Source organism: Pteropus vampyrus, unplaced genomic scaffold, assembly GCF_000151845.1.
Source record: "Pteropus vampyrus isolate Shadow unplaced genomic scaffold, Pvam_2.0 Scaffold140, whole genome shotgun sequence".
Classification (NCBI taxonomy): Eukaryota; Metazoa; Chordata; class Mammalia; order Chiroptera; family Pteropodidae; genus Pteropus; species Pteropus vampyrus.
Genome location: NW_011888921.1, coordinates 63,415 through 82,063, shown reverse-complemented (window position 1 = coordinate 82,063; position 18,649 = coordinate 63,415). Strand labels below are relative to the sequence as shown.

Sequence of the window (18,649 nt, the reverse complement as noted above, 5' to 3'; positions counted from 1 at the left end):
ACTAGCCATAGTCGTCTTCTATTTTTCTGCCTTAAATCGACACAGATGCACAAGCTTTGGAAATGTCCATCAACATCATTTAGGCTCTTCTGCCTTCTCAGATGCCACCTCCATTGATGGTGTGATGGGGACTGCAGGTTAGTTCCTCCGAAAGAATTCTTCTTTACATTAATATGATGATAGCTCGAGAAAAATTCTCCCGTATAATAAAACAAATCAGAAGACTAAGCAAGAGAAAAGGTGTAGAACCGATGCAAGAAGAAAGGAAAATTAATGTAGCAGAGAAGAGCAAGAGATACATAAAGTTGTGAACAGATTGAATCATTTGTTAGTTGTCACTTTGAGGCAAATAGTGGGTTGTAGGATAGGGGAAACCTTTTCTGTCCTCTGCCAATATTGTACTCTCCCAGTGAATTGGAGTATGTTTAGTTCAAAAGGATTCAAACACCTTCCCATCTTATGTCTGTAAGGGTCACGTGATTTATTGTTTTTCTGCTTTGTCTACACAACTTGATCTGCTTATGTATTTTCAGTAAGTACCCCCTGACCCCCAAATGACATGTGATCTGCCTGCTATGTGTTCATGTGCTGGGACGCTAATGAACACTCGAAACTCAGGGAGACAGCAGCTGCCCAGCAGCCTTCAAGTTTCAACAGCCCTACCCAGCAGGACGGCAGTTAATTTACATCTGTGGAAGTAGCACTTGCCTCAAAAGCTTCATGAGAGTGGAACTCATGCATAGGAAATGTGTTGAAACTGCAGAAACTATGCATAATTAAAATCAAGCATTGCATACTCCCAAAACAATGGGTTTAAATATTAGATGTGAATTGGCTTTAATTTCTAAATTTCTCATTTCATGTTTTTTTAATCCATTCTACAAACATCCATGAGAAACCATAGTTTTCAAAAGTTTTGTGGATTAAAACCAGCACCACAAGCCAAACCAAAAGAATAGTTTTGCCTAACATAGTAAAAGAGAAGTTAACTTTCACTGGAGAAAGACAACGTAGGTGGGTTAAATCCCTAAAGTGACATTTATTCTTTCAGAACTTTTCATGAAAGGAATCTGAGATTAACTCATCAAGCATGACTGCTTCAGGAGCAGTATTGAAGACCTTGGGATGTCCAGTAGAATTTTTCATTGACTGCTCAATGAAAACTTAAAGTAGCTCCTTCTCATTCTACAAATTTACCATGGTCTTAGAAGAGCTACTAACCAAGACTAACCAAGACGAATGGTGTCTAAACTCTCTTAAAAATTGCAATTACCCAGCTAGACAGTATGAAATGCAATTTCTGGGTCCTAACTCAGACTTACTGAATCAAAATCTATAGAGATATGATCCAGGCATCTGTAAGGCTTTCCAGGCGATTTCTAGTCAGGTGATTTCCATTCATTGCTGCTTGATCACCACTAAAATGGATGACCTAATTCCCAACCATAATATCTAATAGTAGATACTCTTGCCTCATTCTACAAATAGAATTTTTAAATCCATTTAATAGACATTTTTGGAGTATCTGTGCAAAACAATTCCACCTTCTCTGGGCATTACTGGATTGCAGCCCATAATATGCGCACTCCCAAATCCAAATCTATCTATTCCCATGGAAATAGGGTCAAGTGGTAGGCCCTTGGCAGTCATGTTGGATTCTAACCCCAAAACTGGAGGTGGCCGTTTTTTAACCTCATAGACTGAGAAACCACAAAGTCCTGTCTGTGAGGAGAGAAGCATAAAGTGGAAAGAAGCAGAGACAGAAGACAGAGGAAGAATACTGCCTAGACTTCTGAGGGTTTCCATTTCTGAATCGAAGTCATTTTCTGAAACTCAGCTACATTCCTGCCCTGTGTTTCCTGAGACATCTCTATATCCTTCCAGTAAATTATCACCACCCCACCTTTTTTCTCCTTAAATTCGTTTCTATTACTTGCAACCATAGAGTCTTAACTAATACAAATCTCAATTAATATTTTCAAACACAGCCAATTTTGCATCAAAATAGCTTTCTAATGTCCCTGCCATGCTCAGATGCCACCAAAAGAGAGAAGTAATCCATTTGTGGAATCAGTTTCATAGTGACCCTTGTTCCAGTCAGATTTTCTGCCCACTCAATGTGCTTTTGTTGGAAGCAGGTACCCTTTTGTTCCTTGCCAGAATATTCTCCTTAAAGACACTTGAATTAAAACTAAGCGATTTTCCTGTACTCTGCCCACCGAATTTCCCTGGACTAGAAGTTTCCTTTCCTGGCATCACTCCCAGGATGCCTGTCCAGGAGAGGCGCCTCTGAGCTTACTCTGGCTCTGTTTGCAGAAATCTGCCTTCAACTTTTACTGTCCCCTGCTTTTTAAGTACTTTCATATTTTATGATGTAGGCTTTTCCTAGGACCCCACTTTTCTCTGCGTCTTATCTCCCTTTTTAAAAAACCATCAGCAGAATTGATATTTCAGTGTGATAGTTACTATGTAGAACTTTTAAAATCCACATGTGATTTTTGTAAGGAATTAAGTTTTTGTTTCTTTTTTGCCACTGACTCAGAATTTAAACTAGATGTTTGTCTCAAACCTCTTTTGCCAAGAATGCCCTTTGTCACATAATTCAATAACCAGAATCCCCTTGAATGATATGCTGATTGACTATAGAAGGACCACAGGGAGGTTATTTGTAGAGGTTGTAGGAATCTCACACTTGACCTAGGCTTCATCCCTTTATTAAGTGAGTTGAGTCAGTGGATGAAAAAGGTTTGGGGGTAAATCACAGATTCCCACAGCTGAGAATTACCCCAGCAGCTGGGAATATTCTGATGGATATTGATTTGGGGAGAGGAATAAAGAAATAAAATGGAGTCACTAATAGCCTGCATTCACATTTCCTATGACTATAACAACCAGAAGAAAAGTTAGCTTGCATAATTTCTGTTACTCTTTATTTACTTTTGGTTGTTTTTTCCTTAGAACAGAATCCGAAGTCAGTAGCTCTTCACTGTCGTGTGTGTATATATGTATATGTTACATTGAAGAGTTCGAAATAGAACATATCTTGTGATGGTTTTGTAAGGTCTGTGCTCCTTTCTCAGTGGTTACTTTAGTTAAGATCTGTATCGTGACAGTCTATTTTGGGAAAATTCCAGGGATTTTAGTGTGTCTTAATTTCTTTACTACCCGGCACTCCAAAGAACCTATTCCCTTGTGTAAAGTGAGTGTGAGGGAAGTCTGGACATGCTCATCCCAGGTGGGAGTAACTAAGCCCAGGACTTTACTAGATAAGTAACAGGTGTGAAGTGTTGTCAAAAGGCTCTTCTCTTTGACAGCTGAATTGAGCCATAAAATTTTTGAATAATTTATGCAAGTCCGTGGAAGCCCAGATATAGATTGTTAATCCAGACTTCAGAATGCACTAGTGTCCGATTTCACAATGAAATCCTAGAAGTTAATTTTTTATTGTGTCTCTTATCTTTGGCCTAGGTGAAAATATTCAGATTGCCTCGTAAGTCAAAATTAATTTTGTAAACTGTTATCCATGGTTTTAACATCTTCTGTTTGCTTTTAAGTAAAATCAGAGTTTATCATAATCATATGTTTCAGTTCATATTTTAAAATATTACAAGATGGCCATGACTGGGGTTAAGAAACCTTTAAAACATCTTTTATTTCAGTTAACAGCTAAGTTTGCATACTCTTCTTGTAAGCTGGATTTTTTTCCTCCTCAGAAAAGAAAAGCAAAGCAACATGTGGTTTGTTATAGTCATTGCTCTTCTTAGCCTGTTTTGCATTAGGAGGTTATGGAAACCTAAGACCGAAAGCTCCATAAAGAAAGCCTTATGGCGAAGGAAAGAAATAGAGAAAAGAGACATCTGAAATCTGGTCCTTTTTTCCCATTTGCCTCGAAAAATACATTCCAGTGTAAAATGTGAGTCTCTGAGAGTTAGAACTAGAAAAGAGCAGAGAAGAAATTAATTATTTTTTAAATCATACCTTTTAAGTATCCTGGTTAAGTATTTCTATATTTCCGCCCTTCATGGACATCTGGAAAACAAAACAAAATAAGTGTTAATGTCCATTCACTTCCAAGCTATTCTGTAAATTATCTGTCGGTTCCTCCTCTATTCAAAAGAAAAACTGCCACCAGCAATCTACCCAGTGAGGGTCATGGCTGACATACCTGTTGGCAGGTTCCTGGGAGTAACATGGCAGAGGTCCCAGCCCACTTTTTCCTAATTTCTCCAGGTAATGTCACCAATGATGGTGACAGTGAATACTTTCTCAATGCACAGAAAATTGGCAGGCTAGGTAGGCAGCACACTGGTGGTCATCTTGAATTAGTTTTCCTCTTATAATTAATTCAACTCAAAATTAAATTTATTACAAAGCAGCAGCATGAAAATGCCTAGACGTTCCCACTATAGGCTTTAAAGGATCCTGATATTTATGTATGTGATCATCATATTTATTCTCCCTAAGAACTCTTTTAATTAGGTATGAGAAACAGAGTGACCAGCATTTTTCTGTAGATTTTAATATGCCTGATTGTGAAAAAACAACTGCACTTCATGAATGGTATTCTTAGGGATTTGACAGTTTCATGTTGAGAAGATTCTTAGAAAAGAAGACGATCTTTAAGTGTTGCTTGTGTAGGAATTTGCCCTCCTCTTTTATCTTTTGAGTGGTATCTCCATTTGAAGAGATTGTCTAACCACATCACTGGATTCTTTCAAAAAAAAACTTTTGACTCTTCATATTCTAAAAACATGATATGTCATAAAACTATTTTCTAATGACATTTTCAGTCTTTACTAAATTGCTTCCCTCCTCCTCCCAAACATATTTTTCCAAAAGGTAGAGAAAATACTTCAGAAATTCCTGGAATCTTGTTAGAATTTATTGAAAGCTAAAAACTTCAGAAATGGTTCATGATGAAAAAACAAAACAAAACATGGTTTTTTCTAGTACATAAACAATAATACAATCAGCAGTCTTAAATTGGAACTAGAGTTTGTGTTAAGTAAAAATGTTTGCCGTTCAGTAGGAAGCAGATTGTCTTTACAAGTCTGTGTGATGTAATATGAGTCTCCTATTATTTGAGCTCATCTGCAAGAAATTTTGTTAAGGGGACATATTGGGCATTAGAATTGCCCAGAAAAGCTGCTAGGCAGATTACTAATTCCATTGTCTTCTTTTTTTCATTTGCTGCAACTGAGCTGAAGGACCTTAAAAAAAATTTAAAAAATAATGTATTATGGTTCTGGGAGTTGAGCTGTAATCAATTTTGTCTGACAAGTTTATTAATGGCTGCATGCCTTTTGCCTTCAGGATGTCATGTGAGATGTGTTCAGTGGAATGGGTTACACACAAGTGATAAACTGAACCATTCTTATGATTTGTCCTTTCTTTAGCATAATTTGCCTTTAAGTTGAGGTGATGGTTGGGCTGCCGAACCCATCCGAGAGTGAGTAAGAGCTTAGCATGCCCTGATACTGGTAATGACTTAATAGGCAACAGAGCAACTGTTATATAAATGATCCTCAAATACAGGGCAGTTTTGTTGTATTTGGACAATAAAATGATTTTGTATCTATAGAAATTAAAATGATTCAGTGAACTGCTTTAAAGCACAGGGTCTCATTTGTCTGAGGGCCCCCAGGGTTGCAGATGGGGGTTGTCCAATTCCTTTGAGCTGACAACTCTTTGGTCCTAGAGGCCAGCAAAGCCAATATATTGTCATTAAGCTCCCCTAAGTGAGACTGACAGTTCTTGCTTTATTTCTACCTAAAATAACCCAGTATTTAAAACTTCTAGAATTATTCTTCCTACTTCCTGATGATGTTGCTGAAAGACAATTTGGGGAAAGCAACACATTTTATTTTGCTACTTATAAGAAGCTCTGCTTTAAAAGCAAATAATATAGCAGTTTACAGGCTTTGACGTCAGACTAGGTTTTAAATCCAATCTCTTGAACTAATTAGCTGATGATTAGGTGGGTAAGCAACTTACCTTCTCTCATTTGTAAAATGAGGAATATAAGATCTACATTATGTTGTTATAAAGATTTTTTTTTAAAAAAAATGTACAAAATTTAGTACAATGTCTAGCATACAAATACTCTATAAGTTGTTACATTTGCTATAATAACAATACGGGAGATTTATTTAGCATTATTGTGTTCTTAATATATCACCAAAGAAAATGTAGTAACATCACACTATACATCCAAAATGACATTCAATTCTAATACATACTTGACTCCTCCTTCTATACCGAGTCCCCACTGTCTTTAAGTCACTGAATACTTGTTGAAAGGAAAGCCCTATACCAGGCACTCAATGGAATGCCCCAAGGCGATGCTTCCTTTCCCTAAAGGGTGCTAAGGATGCTCCCAGCCTCCAGAACCACTCAGACCCCACTTTAATCCCTGACAGAGGTTCTTCACCATGATCATTTTCAGAGAAAGCACACCCAGGTTTTCCTTAGAAAATCCTTCACTTTCTAAAGCAGCCACTTTCACCTTTAGCCTAAGAATTATGTTTTGTCTCTGAATAATCTAACTTCCAGTTTCACTATCCCACAGACTCTGAGGCTGATGTTATAGATCTATCACTTTACATTTACGTTGTGCCTTAAAAATTATTCTTCACTGTGGTCCACAACAGACTATTAAGGATTTGGTTGTGTTTTAGAGGTTTGGATTTGAAGCAGTGTAAATGGGTGTTGGATCAGGCAGTTTTGCATATGGAACTATAGCCTATGCCACTTCAGGGTGTGTTACTTATGTAAATGACTGGAGAAAAGTCCACTCACGTAGTCCTGGCTTCTGCATCTTACCAAAATCCACTGTATGTAACCAAAGTCCACTCTATCAAGTCATCTTTTTTATGCTCAATACTGTGAAATAACAGACGGGGTCAGATACTGCTCACAAGAAGCATCTAGTCTAGAGACAAGATTAACATATCTGAAATTACGAGCTGACCACTCAAGAAGGGGTGTCATGCTTGCTGTGGTCTGTGTTAATCCAGCAACCTAACATGACTGTTTCCACTCAGAATAGCTGGTTACTGAACTGTTTGGGACTGGCTTGGCTGAAGGACAATAGAAGCATTTGGGAAAGCTCTTTGAAGGAGCTGGAAACACCAGAAGTGTGTTTCTCAAAAAACATATCTCTTCTATACACTAATACTAACCAAAATAGTGACTATAGACCATCTCTTTATTGGTGCAGCTGCTGAGTGGAAAGGTTGAGCCTCTGGGTTATCCCAAAGCTGTCTGCACATAGGAAGAGCATCCCATTATTCCAATGAATAGAATTTCTGATTGCAAAAGAAAATAAGCAATAATTTTTGTGGAGGGACTGGCCTGAATAAGATGGGAGTCTTGGGACTAATGGAGGGTCCTGGAGCAGTGGCGGTACAAGCCCTTGGTCTAATAGGGCTTCAGGAGACATTTCCTGGACCTACCCTGAATCAAGTCTTGAAGTAAGAGTGAGCCAGGCAAATAAAAGTGAGTGGCTAGACAGCTCCAAGTAGATAAAACAGCAGAATTAGTCATAAAATAGCATGATATGGTTGGAAACCACCAGTTCCAGAGCCTAAAGTGAGGTATGGCAAGAGAAGGAGAGAGTTGGAGAGATCAGCAGGGCCTGAAATGGAGGTCTTCACTGCAAAGAACCTTAATTTTATCTCGTGCAGGTGTTGGGAAAACTTTGACCGAGGGATTTAAAGTAGGAGACTAGCACATTAGATATGTGGTAAAGGGAAGGAGAAAGAATGTAGAGATGAGAAGACCTGAGGAGATGAATTAGGCTGCTGTAGCATCGCAGGGTGCGGAAGATGGACAGCTGTAGTCATCAGGGTACGGAGGAGGGATGCAGAATCAACAAAAAAGTTAAAGGATGCAAAATCTGGTAAGTAATTGAATGAGGGTAGGCAAGAAGGCGGGCAGCTAGAGTACAGAAAATGTCCGTGATGATCAGGTTTCTGGCTAACTCGGTGGTACCATAAACAGGAGGAAGGAGGGTATTGATTCGGAAGTGGGTAGAGAGTATGATTTAGAAATTTGAGCTTTCTAAAGAGAGTTTCAGTTTAGCCAATTCATTTAAGTTCATATCAGATGTTATCAGCCACAAAGAACAAATTACCTAAATGATAAATTTGACAAGGTTCCTTTAAATATCAAAACTGGAATGTTGAATCTCAAATTAGTTGACTCACTTTTTAAAAAATCCAAATAAAAATAAAGAAAAAAAAGAATTAATAGACTGATAATCGAGATCTAACTGGGAGTGTTTAGTATGTGCAAGGTCTGAGTCAGGTTCGGGGGGAGATCAAATGAGTACAGAACAGTCACTCGCCACTCCACAAATATTTACTGAGAATCCACTATGTACCAGGCAAAGTGCCTAATGTACCAGGCCTGTGCGTCTCTGTACTTGGGATATATCACTACACAAAACAGACAAGATCCCTGCCCTTAACCCCTCTATAATTCAATGCAAACTCAGTGTCGAAGATACTAAAGTGCCAGGCATAAAGGAGAAAGGAAATATTAAAAGTAACTTGTATCAAAAGACTGTTACTTATCTGGAACTGTGTGACTCAGGACCAGCAGAATAATTTGAATTCCAAATCCTGGCCCTGACACAATCTAATTAAAGCTTGTAAACCAGTCTCCACTACAAAATCACCTCCTTTAAATTCCCACAGTTGCAGAAAGGGACTTGGGATCTTAGATAAGATAAAGAAATGTTATGGAAAGCTTTGCTGACCTTTTTCTTTTTGGCAAGAGGCTTCTGGCTGCTTGAAATAATTCTTTGCTGACACCTCTCTAAGAACACCTTGATTAGTTATAGCACACAGTTAACAGTGTTAAAAGCCAGCATGCCTTTGTTGGCCCAGATTTTCCCTTGTGGAGAATCAACCATTTTAGGTGGTGGAGAGTTTAAGTAGCATAAGAAAATAAACAGGTGAGCGAAATAGCTTTGAGTGTGTAGTTCATGGGCTAAAGCAAAAAATATTGTATAATTTTAAAATTTAAGACAAAGCAATATTTGTTATTTAATGTTTTATATAAAACACTAACTGCTAGATCGTAGGCCCCCACTTACACTCACTTTCCAGTGTCACCTTGATCTCTGCAGTCGCAGTTAGTTAGGTTGGGTCTTGGACACAGATAATCTTCTAATCATGTCCCTGTTCCTTTCCTAACGATGGCCCTTGAGCTCTTTAACCCTAGAGGATGTAAAAACTATATTTTAGATATTGATTTTAAATATACACAGGAAGATAAACTTTGAGCTTAGATTTGTAAATGTTTCAGATTACCTTGAGTTTGTCTCCCATGGGCCGTGAAAAATATTTGGGGTCTTGAGTTACACTCACATCAGGACTAAACTGTTGGTTGTCTTTCAAGTAAACCATGCTGACTCCTTTAGGGATGTCAGTGCCCCATCTGCCTGTCCTCTGACCCCCACCACACACACAGGGCCACCACGAATCCATTTATTCACCCTCAGACACACTGTCTTGTCTTCTCTGCCCTTGATTACTGGGCCAACGGCTAGGCTGTTCCCATCTGGTTACCCCACACTGTTCTCTCTGCCCTCTCTCTAATTAGGGCATAGATACAATCATGTCACTCTTCTTCATTTAAACTCTGTGGCTCCCCACAGCCCCTAGAATAGCTTAGAGGTCCTGGCATGCACAGCCATTCACAGTCTGTTCCTGCCTTCCTTCAGGCACTGTCTCCCTCTGGCCTTTGCTTCCTATCTTCCTGTCCTCCCATCCCATTACCATGGGTTGAAGAGCTACTCATTCCTTTGGCCCTCAGTCTTTAATTGGCTCAACATGTGCTAGGCCCTGTTCCCTACCCCAACTCTACTGTATTAATTACCCTGATCAGCTCCTTTTAATCCTTAAATCCAGCTCAAATGTCACCCCACCTTCACACTTTCTCGATCTTCACCTTCTAACCAGAACGGATTAAGCAATATTTCCTATTAGTCTCATATTAGAATTTAGCCACACCTCAGTTGTAGTGTAATCACAGTGTATCATGATTTGTTGTGTATGTTAGAAAATAAAATAATTTTTCCCACTCATATATTTTGTTTTCTTTTCGAAATAAATCGAGATATAAATAGAATATGAAATTTAGGAAAGGAAATCCTTAAGTTAAGGGGGAAGGGTCTAGGTCTAATAGTACTGCCCTTCAACGAATATCTTTTGACTCAACCAAAGAATCTATTAATTGACAGAGAATAGATACTTTTAAGTGGAGTTAAGTATCCTAACTCCAAACTCAATGCATCAGGGTACTTTGAAGGAAGGATTTACCTCACAAAGGCAGTTGGAGTAGGGGGAGGAAATGTTTGGCTGGGAGGATTGAAGTAGTAACTCTAAAGAGGGACTGGGTGTAAAAAATGTTAAAGAACCAGTACTCTCTAATCACATTGCTTTAAATATAATCAAAGGGGAAAGAAAGTAATTGGAGACCTAGAGAAACTGCAACCTATTATAAAACACCATAATGCCTGTTAACTCTTGGAAGAGCTGATATCTGCCTTGGGGCCCTTCCCTGTGGGTGCTACAGACTCAGCTAATGGTAACTAGAACTTGCAAATGTGCCATGACCCCACAGGGTGTATGGCCAAACCTGAGGTACAACAGAAATGTTTAAAATTAACAAGAAAGAAAAATACTTAAGCTTTTGGTGGTAACAAATCTGGTAGCAAGCATTAAGAATTATTACGATTATTCCTCTGGCTCTCATTTCTTTATCTGGACAAGATAGAGGATCCCATAGGCTTTTGTCGACTCTAAAATTGTATGATTTTGTGATTTTTGAAAAAAATTTTAAAGCCATTTTAATTAGAAATTATATTCTAGATACAGGCGTTGTGATTCTATCTCTACACAGACCAACCCATGGCAAACACAACCAAACTGCTGTTCTAAGACTCTGTGTCCCCACTGAAGACCAAAACTGTCACCCTACTTAACATTTTATATGCCAACTGTCTCTCAAACAGAGTGAGATGTTATTTGATGAATATTAGCGCCCTCGGTCTCCCTTTTCTATTAAGAAACTTAATGACATCCAATCATTAAATAGACTATTCCTAGATTGTTGGCAATTAGTTACAAATCCTTCCAAATGTCTGAGACCAAGAACAACTCTGACTCTTAAAACTAGAAAGCAGGTCTGTTTTACAAATGAAAAAAATAGGCACAGAACAGAAAAAGACCTCAAGGTCACTGTATACAAACCACAGAAGAACTAAGGAATAGCACCAAGGTTTGCTTTATATTTTGTACTTTATCTCTTTCTTCCAGACCCAATAGAACTGGCTGGCATTTGACAAACAAATGCCCTTGGCATTTTTCTGTTTTTCTACCATAGGCTCCTCTAGTAGGACATTGCAGTTCAGTCTGGTTTTAGATTAGAAACGGGTATGATATAGATGTGAGGTCCTGAGAAGAATGTCCAGAAATCATTCATTCAACTCATGTTTATTGAACTTGTCTGCTACTGCCTGGCATGACCCAGGTGCTGAGAATAAGATAGTGAATCTCTAAAGTTCCCATGTTCTAGCAGAAGAGAAAGACAACAAACATGGACAAATAGACATATAATTCAAGCAAGCTAAGTGCTATGAAGACGAATAGCGCCAACAAAGGGAGGGATGATATTTGGGATTGGGGGCAGGGGTTAGAGAAGGCTTCTCTGAGGAGGTGACAGTAGAGCAGAGACCAGAATAGGGTGAGGGAGCCAAGTCCTGAGAATTTCTGAGCTTCCTTTCTCAGCCTCCCCTCAAGTGTGAACTGCAAGCAATGAATATTCCACCTGGCTGAAACAAAAAGGTGCTGATTGGAGTCCTTGCTCCCTATCCTTGCATAAGTTCACCCTTGACAATAACAATGCCTTTCAGACCAGACTAAAGGCTGTTAGATTCAGATTAAACATTAGTTGGAAGCTTTTAACTGTCTCCAAACTCCTTCATCACTAAAATCACTTAACAATAGACAATAAAACTGACAGTACCTGTTGATAATGTAACAAACAGTATTTATAAGTAACTGCGTTAGAGGAAGCACACTTTACAATGGCTGACATTTAATACTGATTAAGTGTTACTATGCTTTGTAGTTGGGAGGGTTCTGTGGCCTTGGCTAACTTGTAGCTCTCCTTTCAAAGCAGTTTCAAAAAGGATCCACCTGGCTTACTGAATCCAAAGGATCCATTGGCATGCTGAACCTCCCTTTATCATAATGATATGATAGTTTAGGGTTTGATTTAAATTAATAACTGATTGCACATCTGTCCTATTGATACTGTCAATTGATGACTTCCCTGAGGAAGCCCTAACAGAATGAAATAGGAAAAGGAAGTCTAACCTAGGTATTCATGGTTAATTTCACAACTCCACAGAGGAAAGTGGTTACCTTTGAAGTCCTCCCCCAACCCTCCCACAAATCCCCACACAATGGGGGAAGTTTAGAGAAGCTCTGTCTTAGAATTGGTCTTCAAAACTGGAATCTATATTGGCCAACAGAGTTACAAATCCTGTTGTCTCAATCTGTGTTTCCAAACCACCCCACCGACAGAGCCACTTTTTTTTTTGTCTCTGCCACTTTAAAAAAGTAAAAAAAGCAACTTCTCAGCTGCCTTGCTTTGCAACCGAGATAACAGAAATTGGCCACAGAGGTATTTACTTGACTGCTCTATTTATGGCAACTTGTTTGTGTATTTTTAAATCAGTTACAATGGGCTATTGTTCAGTCCTATACTGCAGAAACATATATGTTGCAAACCACTCCCAAGGAATCCTGATGGTAGAAGGATTTTTCTTTTACCTAAAAAAATAAAATAGGATACCAAAGAAATTGAAGGTATTGGTGACCGTTTTAAATTGCTTTTATTAGCTAGCAAAACAACTATTGCCTCTTTTTCTCTCCATTTGCTTGTCATTTTATAACCTTGTGATAAGTTATTATAGAAATTAAAGTTTGTAGTTCAGAGAAGATTCAGACCTCTGCTGAATCTGCTGAATCTTATTACTAATCTGTCATTTCTGGGCTTGCTTTGAGGTTCTGGGGTTTTTTTGTTGGTGGTGGTTGTTTGTTTGTTTTGCTTTTCTTGGTCCTTTCTGTGGACATCTAATGCCAAAGTTCACTTTCTCTTAAAATCGTTCGGAAGCAAGATTAGCCTTAGGTAAGGGGCACGTTCTTGTGTTTGAATAATGATATTCACTTAATCTACTTATAAAAATTCTTGTTCATGTACTTGATTAATTAAGTGCATCCCGTGACCTGGCTCCTTTTCTTTTGCTGTTATTTACTGATAAAAATAAATCTCCTGCGCTAAGCAGTAGGAATCACTCCGAAATGCAAGAAAAGTCCTGCGGAAAGAATTCATATGTTAATGAGCCCTTCCAAGTGAGAACTTGGTTAAACGTGCCATTTGCTGACATCATTGTTATGGGCAGAGTGGAGATGATTTCTTCAAGAGGTGGCTTTGCATATTCTCTCAGCGTTTTGTGGTCCGCGCGTGCACCTGCGGGAGGGGGAAGTTTACATAAGCGTCCTGGGGTATTTGCTTCTTAGCTGTTCCCCTCACTAAGGGTCTCGCGGCTGTGGAGTCAGCGGACGGAGGTTGGTGCCCGAGCCGCGAGGCTGGCCAAGTGGGTGGGGAACTTTTCGAGGAACGTGCTCGCGGGACCTCGTGGAGACCTGCCAGGGGCACGGTCAGCAGTGACAGTTCCTGGAAAGAGGGCGGCGAGATCACGCTGGGCAGGCGCCTCCTGCGGACGGGAGCGGGGAGCAGAGCCGGGCCGGCTTCGCGAGCCGGCGGGCCGACCCGCTGCGCTCTGCGGAGGGTGGGACCGGCAGGAAGCGAAATGGTTACTTTTTTAAATGCGGGCTCTGGTTACTTCTGAAGATCGCCGGCCCCTGGCGGGCTCCCGCTGCAGAGCGGAGACGGGGGGTATTCTCTCCGCGGTGGAGGATCCTGGGGAGCCGCAGAGCTCGGGCGTGGGGGATGCAGTGGCCTGGACGAGGCAACTCAAACCCGAGGGAGCAGAGTCAGCGACGCCGGCTGGGACAGAGGGTCTCCGGGGAGCAGTAGGACCTTTTCCCGGACCCCCGCGGTTGGTCGCGGCTGCAGGGGTGAGGATCGCTGCGTTGCACCGAAAGTGGGCTGGAGGAGGACGGGCAGGGGGAGAGTGGGTCACGGCGGGGCGGGGGCGACCCCTCGCCAGCCGGGCGGGGCCCGCGCTGCGCCGCGAGAGGGGGCGCAGCCCGCCGCGGTTTAATGAGGGCCCTGCGCTCGCTGCTCTCGCCCCACCGTCCCCGCCCTGCTGGGGTCTCCTCCGGAAATGGGTGGGCGAGGGTGACCTGGAGGGCACTCAGCCCTGTTTTCCTTCGGCAGCCACGCCGCGCCGGCCGCCAGCTTCTGCCGGTAGCAGAGCGGGTGGGCGGCGAGCGCTCGCCGTAGGGCTCGGGGCTGCGAGGGCTGCGACAGGCACCCCGAGGAGCTGCAGGCCGCGCTCGGCCCCGCTGCCTGCGACCGCAGGTGGGACCAGCGGTCTGAGTCCCGGGACTTGATGGCAGCCGGGCGGCTGGCACTGACCGCCGAGGGCTGCAGGGGTGCGCGCGTCATTGTGCGCCCACGGGGAGGGGACTTCTTGTCGGAAGTTGGGCCATAGACTCGGGGCCCCTTGGGCACTCGATGCCGCCGTCCAGCCTTGGGGCGAGTCTCTTCCTTGGAGGTGACGCTGCGGCGAGAGGCGGCGCGAGGCTTTCTTCAGGAGGTGGGTAAGAAGGGGTTTTAAGGCGACTCCACCGCCCAGGGGTTGGAGGACTCTTCTCCGCGGGCCTCCCGTCGGCTCCGGGGAGGGGTTCGCTCCCAGCCGCTGGGTCTTGAGATCGGCCTCTGGGTGCGGGAGACCCGGGAGGCAGAGAAGGGGCCGGAGGGACGGCAGCGACCGGTGGCTCCGGGCGCCCCCTGGTGGCTCGAGCCGCCACCGCCGCGCGGAGGGTAGGGATTGCGGGACGCTCGGGACGCTGACGCCTGCTCCACGGTGCCTCTTTCCTGATGCGGGCATGGGATGACCCAGCCGAGCCTCAACAGCCAGCCGCCGCTGAATTTTCCCGAAGAAGGGTGACATCCTTTTTCTCGAGCTCCCCTGCCGACCCCTTTTTCAAAAGCTTGGGTTTTCACATTAATCTATGTCAGTATAAACCAGACTATGTATGGAATTTGTTTTTACAACTCGAGTCTTGTGACTTCTCAAACACTTTCTTGAAGTGTTTTCTCTGGAAACTTGTTTCAAATGAGTGCTGTACGTTTCACAAAGAGGAGTGTTGTTCAGGAGCCAACAGGTGACAGGGTGAAACCTGAGTCTGTGTGTACATTGGAGTCAAGTCTGGCTGCCGTTTCCTTGGGCCGCCGTTGAAAATAGAAATTCAAAATATCAATAGGCGACCGACTGGAACACGATTTTGAGAAAAGATCTGCGTCCCCCATTATGGAAAATAATGAGTTCATTAGAACAGTGCCTTGCGTTGTCCGCCTCACACCACAACATGCATTTTTGTTTTGTCTTTATATACCGGTTTACAGCCAAATAACCCGACCCCAAAAGCGTAGCTCTGGCATAAGACCATGCTTTGTCATCATGTTTCCTCCTTTTGTTAGGCAGTCTGTCTTACTGTCCTGGAATGTATTTGTGCATGAAATTAGAATGCTTTGAAACCCTGCAGAGTACACATTTCCTCTTGGAAAAATGGATAGTTTCTTGGCAGTCGTATGGTACATACAGGCCACTCAGCTGTTGGAAAAATGTACAAGTTGGATGGAGGTTTACCTGGAAAATATAGAAACTGCCAAAGGGCACATGGCCTAATGCCACTAATTGGCTGGTATGAAGTAGTGTTAGTAAAGAAGAGTTTTGCAAGCAGTGTCTTCAGATACCTTTATTATGTTATTTTAAAAATTTTATATAAAAACATTTTTATTATAGTTACCTTTACAGTTCATTTCAATATAAGTAAAATTGAATTGTGTGCTCTGTTGGCAATGACTTTTCTTTAGCAGACCGTAGGCATTGCTTGCTCTTTGGGTGTGTGAAAAGTTTAGAGATGACAGTTTAGTATCTCTTTACTATGAAATTCAAATCTTGATTGTAATCATGTTGACCTATAACTTTTATAGGTCTCAGGCTTTTTTTTTTTAAAGTTTTCAGATAATGACACCATAAACAAAGAAATATATATAGTCATAAGGGTTGTGTATTGTATATTGAAAAGAATGAAAGTGTTACAGGTTTCTGTAATACCAAATTAGCCTTTAGTTAAATTTAATTTACCTGTATATTTAGCCTGGAAGAATCAGTAGCTATTGATTGGGTATGTGTGATTTGCATCTTCTTGTTAACAAGCAGTTTAACAAAGAAGTTGTTAAGGGGTTTGTGGTGCGATGGATGGCACTTAGCAGCAGGGGCCCCCTAGGGAATGTTAACCCAACTGATTTGTGAATGTTCACAAATCAGTATCTGTTCTGATTTTTGGTGATCAAAGGATTTCTAACTCCCTTAGGCATGTTTACACGAGAAATACCTTTTCATGGAAATCCTACCATGGCAGGGTAGCCCTCACATAGGGACTAGAGTGGGATTCCATTGAGAAAAGTATTTGTAATTAGGGGTGTGACCTTAGACTTCATTTTCAAAGGCAGGCACTGGAAATTATTGTTTTCTATTTGCATGATTTTGATTTGATTTGGTGACTTGGTCTGAGAAAATGACTAATAATGGGAACCATATCAGAACTGATGTACAGTTATCACCTCAACATATATCTGACTGAATTCGTTCTCTTTAACCCCCTCAAACTCTCATTTCCCTTCTGACTTGCCTATGTAGTATTTCCATATTGGTATATCACCTTTCAATCACCTAAGACTCAAAACTTATCTTTGACCCAGTTCGAGTAACACCTTCACATACTATATGTTATCTAACCAGTGATTACTGTGCTTATGTGAGGAATGCCTAAGCCCTCGTCCACACCATAATTTTATATACTTTTAGACAAACTTTTTCAAAGAATAGTTGCCTACTTTACAGAATATCAAAAGCAACAAATTTTAAAAGATTTCTGGTTGTGGAGAGAGGGAAAAGGTTACTTAAGAACAGACTGAAGTAGCAGGAATCCAAACATAAGAGCAGGGAGGGGAAGAAAAACCTATGAAAATTTGTCAGTCACCCTAAAGTCATGAATCTTGGACCATAAAGCTCTGGACATCAGCTCTGCATCGTGAGAAAGCCCTCAAACCCCTCATATTCTTGAGAAACTAGGTTCCAAGGTCACACCCAGCTGGATGGCTGGATTAGAACTCCTGTTTCTTGAATCCTGAAGCCAGTGTTTCTTCTACTGTTCATTTTCTACTCAGAATGAGAACACATGATCAGCCAAAACCTAAGTTACATATAATTTACACACACATGCCACCATTAAAGAAAGCAAGGGGACATATAATAAAATTTGGAAACATTCTTACCACAATGGATACTTTTTATTAGAAGTGCTGGTTTTTAGTAGAATAGTTGTGGGTTGCTGTTTTTTTTTTTTTTTTTAATTTCTCAGAACCATCCACTAATGGTCTCTAAGTATAAGGATGTATGATGAATGAATGGAGTGAATGAATCTGGAAAGTAAATTTAATGAAGAACCTCTCATTACATCAATGTATTGGATGAATGACGCCATGCTCTAATTTAGGGATCAAGTGCCACCTTATAGCCAAGCGTTTACTGGATGCTTACCATTGTTACTCTACTTGAGACTACTGGAAAGACCCTGCTATGCTCCGTAGACCATTATACGTGCTGTGTATGCGCGTGTGTGCATACTTGTGTGCGTACACTGCATATATTACTAGTGTCAGACATTTTATGTAGAGACTGGTTAGAAGCTGATTCCAAGGCCAACAATTTGTCAAAATCGTTTGCTCCACAGAAAACTAGAGCCTGCTCGAACTCAAAAAAAAAAAATGATGAAACTCACATGTCAGCCTTTGGTCTTTTTTATTAACATGTTGTTCTTATTCCAGATGTCTCTCTGGTCAGCTTCAAGAAAATCTATGTAGTCAGAGTGGAAGTAATGCCAATGGGTAGACGTTAATAGTAACTTCAGTTCTTTATATTCAGATAATTTCTTTCTTTAAAAGTCTTATATATCCTTAGACCATCCTTGAAAGGAAAATAGTTGCCATTGTAAAGAACCAGGCCCCAAGGTGTTTGGTAGCTTGTCAAAGGCATGAAGACTTCAGGGCTGAGTTTCCTGAATGCTGATAGCACCAGATTCCATTCCCTAACTATTGCTCTGCCCCTTGGGTCAGATGTTCTCTTGACAATTATATGATGATGGAGAAGTCCTGCATCTGAGAGCAGTTTGTCTTTTTGAGTCTTCTTAAATGGCGAGAAGTAGCTATTTAACTATTTTGAAGGAAGACGTGAGAGAAAGGACAAAAGAAGGAAATGGAATGCTTCCACTTTGTGTTGCGTGGCTGGCATGGAGTAACTCCCAGGATATTCCTAGTCTTTCTGAGACTAAAGTATCTCATCTCTTCACACCCAACCTTGGGCTGCTTTCTT

The 18,649-nt window shown here is 41.2% G+C and overlaps 1 protein-coding gene across 5 annotated transcripts in view; it reads left to right on the top strand.

Moving 5' to 3' along the window:
* PRICKLE1 (prickle planar cell polarity protein 1) overlaps positions 1-18,649 on the top strand; it is a 109,312-nt gene that overhangs the window by 62,739 nt on the left and 27,924 nt on the right. The window contains exon 1 of one of the 5 annotated variants that reach the window (XM_023535461.1): positions 7,719-7,900. The exons of 2 other annotated variants lie outside the window; for them this stretch is intronic. The gene's annotated coding sequence lies outside the window, so the exon portion shown is untranslated. Of the gene's footprint in view, positions 1-7,718; positions 7,901-13,814; positions 14,160-14,673; positions 14,804-18,649 lie in introns of those variants that run through there. 2 more of the 5 variants (XM_023535459.1, XM_023535462.1) reach the window with 2 other exon arrangements.